Here is a 4,184-nt window from a genome sequence, read left to right as displayed (position 1 = left end):
TCAGAAAGGAAAGACAGCTTAGACGATGTATAAGATTGTATCCTGGTTACTCAGTCAGTGAAGAAAGAGAGGATGGGACCTAAGTTCCGGGCAAGAAAAACTGCTCTGCACTCAATTAGCATGGCTGCCAGGCTGTGCTGACGCCTGCCTTGTAGACTCCTAAACTACCTGGTTTTCACTACTCCGAGTCTCCAGCACATCTTCCTTCCTCATAAAGGGAGAATGACGCAGAGCAAACTACCTTATAATTGACTGGTGTATAAATTGGATACAAATTGTCAAAGCACCCAGAAGTCACTTCCTGAGTATCCATATCCATAGGAAGAGTCCTTACAAAGACAGTAACAGCTGAACTGTGAGTGACTGACCTTGAGTCAGAGGAAGGGAGTTTTATGACTTACATGAGATCTTTCTTCCTCCTCCCCTCCCCCTCGCCCCCTCCCCCCTCCTCTTCCTCCTCCTCCTCCTCCTCCTCCTCCTCCTCCTCTTCTTCTTCTTCTTTTTTTTTTTTTTTTTTTTTTTTTTTTTTTTTTTTTTTTGGTTTTTCGAGACAGGGTTTCTCTGTGTAGCTTTGCGCCTTTTCCTGGAACTCACTTGGTAGCCCAGGCTGGCCTCGAACTCACAGAGATCCGCCTGGCTCTGCCTCCCGAGTGCTGGGATTAAAGGCGTGCGCCACCACTGCCCGGCCGCTTCTTCTTCTTCTTCTTCTTCTTCTTCTTCTTCTTCTTCTTCTTCTTCTTCTTCTTCTTCTTCTTCTTCTTCTTCTTTGAGTCAGGGTCTTACTATGCAGCTCTGGCTGACCTGGGACTCCATATGTAGATCAGGCTGGCCCTGAACTCACAGAGATCCAACAGTCTCAGCCTCCCAAGTGTTGAGACTAAAGATAGGTACCACCATGACCAGCTTGATTTGGCTTCTTTCCCCTTTCAGAAGTTAAACGATGGCTTAAGTTGAGCTATGAACTGAGGGATAACAGTTTTGTTTATTTTTCCCTAGTGGGAGAAGTTTGAGTATAAATAAAAGAATGAAGGAGTTTAGAAGTCATGGGGGGAAGAAAACAGTGGACAGAGCAATAAGAAGGGGTGGGAATAGCCGGGCGGTGGTGGCACACACCTTTAATCCCAGCACTCGGGAGGCAGAGCCAGGCGGATCTCTGTGAGTTCCAGGCCAGTCTGGACTACAGAGTGAGATCCAGGACAGGCTCCAAAGCTACAGAGAGAAACCCTGTCTCGAAAAACAAAAACAAAAACAAAAAAAAAAGAAAAAGAAGAAGAGGTGGGAATTAGCGGGTCAGGAGGCTGGCTTCAGCCTAAGAGGTGCTGGGAGAGACCTTTTTTTTTTTTTTTTTTTTTTTCCCCCTGGGACAAGTAGGAAGGAGGGGTATAGGAGCATGCCAGTAAACGTATCTCCTGAGAGAGTTGAAGTTATTTACTGCAAGAGAATGGGATGTGGTAAATGGAGGGGGAGGGATTATCTCACTGGGTACATCTGGAGAAGAAAGCAACACATTTGGTTTTATTCTTGTTTTTATCTGATTGCTCAAAAAAATGTATCACTTATTGTTTGTGTGTGTGTGTGCACATGAGTGTGCCTGCTCATGTGGGAGTCAGAGGACAACTTTATGAAGGTTGTTCTCTCCTTCCATCTTAACGTCCATTCTGGAGATTAAATTGAACTCTGAAGACTTTCAGGGCAAGCACTGACTCACCATGCTGACGTTATCTATCTATCTATCTATCTATCTATCTATCTATCTATCTATCTATCTATCTATCGAGACACAGTTTCATGCACCCCAGGCTGGCCTTAATTCACTACAGAGCTGAGGCTGGCCTTGAACCCCTGATCCCTGTGCTTCTACCTCCCTTGTGCTGAGATCACAGATACACACCAGCACACCTGGCTACAGGGTCCCATATCAGCACCAACAGATCTGCCAGATCCGGAAGAAGATAGTGGAATGACCCGAGCAGTGCAGATAAATGACTTGAGAGAAGTGGTTAGTGAAATGGTTCCAGACAGTCCTGGGAAGGCATTGATGAGGCTTGCCAGTCCATTTATCCTCTTCATGACATCTTCCTCAGAAAGGTAAAACTTCAGCCAGGCAGTGTGGCGCATGCCTTGAATCCCAGCACTCAGGAGGCAGAGGCAGGCGGATATCTCTCTGAGTTTGAGGTCAGCTTGGTTTACAGAGCAAGATCCAGAACAGGCACCAAAACTACACAGAGAAACCCTGTCTCGAACCCCTCCTCCCCAAGAAAAGTTTGAGTTGGGAAAACTCACAGAGCTTCACAGTGCTGTCATTCGGAAAAGCTTCTGGTGATGGGTGCTAGAGCTGAATGAGCCGATGGAGATGAACTACCAGTCCAAGGGTCTGTGTAAAACCCAGAATTTCATATATATATATATATATATATATATATATATATATATATATATATATATATATATGACACACAAAGAGAAAGAGTCTGTATATAGCTCTGGCTGTCCTGGAACTCAAAAAAATGTGCCTGCCTCTGCCTCCCAAGTTCTTGGATTAAAGACTTGCACCATTCTGCCTGCTAAAATCCGGATTTTAAATAGTGACAAATAAAAAATCCTATTTGTGAAAAAATACAAGTAATAAAAAATTAAAAAACAAAACACTTGGAAGGAAGGCTAAGAAAACAGAGGACTACTGCCCTCTTTCTTAGAGACACTGAGCCGACTCATTCGTCCTACACTTCTAGTTCTGGAAGAAGATGAGCCTTGTTACTTGTGTTTTCTGTTGTATGTATCCAGGCTGAATCCGTAGCTAGTACACCGAGGTTCAGCCATGCTTGCTGCCTTTTCAAATCTGCCTGCGAAGAGTGTGATTAACCAAGGAGGACTCTAAAATTCCTCGATGCATGGGTGCCAAGGTTCCCTACGGACCGCTCCAGCTAATGGCAGGATGGGTGGGGCAGCAGGCAGACCCATCCACGGAAGATGGACTGAAGACGTATGACACTCGAGGGCCTTGAGTGTGTTCCTTAGGAAGAAGCTTCAAAGACTGGTGGGTGGCCCGGGGCTCCGTGCTCAGAGTGCTTGCCACACAAGTCTGAGGACCTGAGTTTCATCCTTGGAACCCGTACCATGGGAAGAGAAAACTGACTCCGCAAAGTGTGTCCTCCACACAAGTGTGCACGTGCTTCTCTTCTCCCACAATAATAATGAAATTAATTTTTAAAAATAATTTTTTAAGCCAGGTAGTGGTGGCACATGCCTTTAATCCCAGCACAGATTGGGAGACAGAGGCAGGTGGATCTCTGTGGGTTCAAGGCCAGCCTGGTCTATAGAGCAAGTTCCAGGACAGCCAGAGCTCTTACCCAAAGGAAAAAAAAAATTTTTTTTTTTTTTGTTTTAAACATACTTTTACCCAGCTTCCTTCTTCCCACTATCCTCCAGGATCATCAGGTTTGGTTCATGTTCTGGGGTCTCTCCCAACTTCTCCTAGCTCTCTCCCATTTCTCTAAAACATGGTTCCTCCAATAAACAGTTCATGTGTATATATATATATATTTTTTTAAATTTTTCAGCCTCCGGTGTCTTTACTGGAAAGGCCGTGCATCCCCTTCATTTGTCGTATTTCCGATCATCTTTGTGAAAACATTGCCTATGTTTCCTAGTACAAGAGATCCTAAGAACTGTTTCAGGAAGGCGCTGGACACAGTCAGAAGAACATCGCCAGCAGTACAGAGGGGGTTTTGAAAGCAGCATCAACATTCTATATATTTAATCTTGTTTGGGGTCCCACCGTCTCACCTCAGAGAGACTAAGCATCCCCATGCTGTCCTAACTATTACTTGGATCGCACAATGTAATGAAATCATAGCTAGTCACAGCAGCAAGGGAAATGAAACAGGGCTCTTATTTCCACAATAATTAAGTTGACTGCTTCAGAAAGCTCCCGAGGGCCAATGAGACGGCTCAGTGGTTAAGGACACTTGCCACCGAGCCCGACGTCCTGATTTCAACCTCGGGGACCTACATGGTAGGAAAGAACTGACTCCTACAAGCTGTCCCCTGACGGTTGTAATTTAGAAACAGTGGGAAGGAGTCACACCATACAACAGGGCCCACATGGGAGGTTTATTGAGGGGAGGGGAGAGAAGGGGCAGAGAAGAGGGCAGAGACCGGTCCCTGGGGGCGAGAGCGAAGGA

Source organism: Peromyscus eremicus, chromosome 7 (assembly GCF_949786415.1).
Source record: "Peromyscus eremicus chromosome 7, PerEre_H2_v1, whole genome shotgun sequence".
NCBI lineage: Eukaryota > Metazoa > Chordata > Mammalia > Rodentia > Cricetidae > Peromyscus > Peromyscus eremicus.
This window is presented reverse-complemented; position numbering follows the sequence as displayed.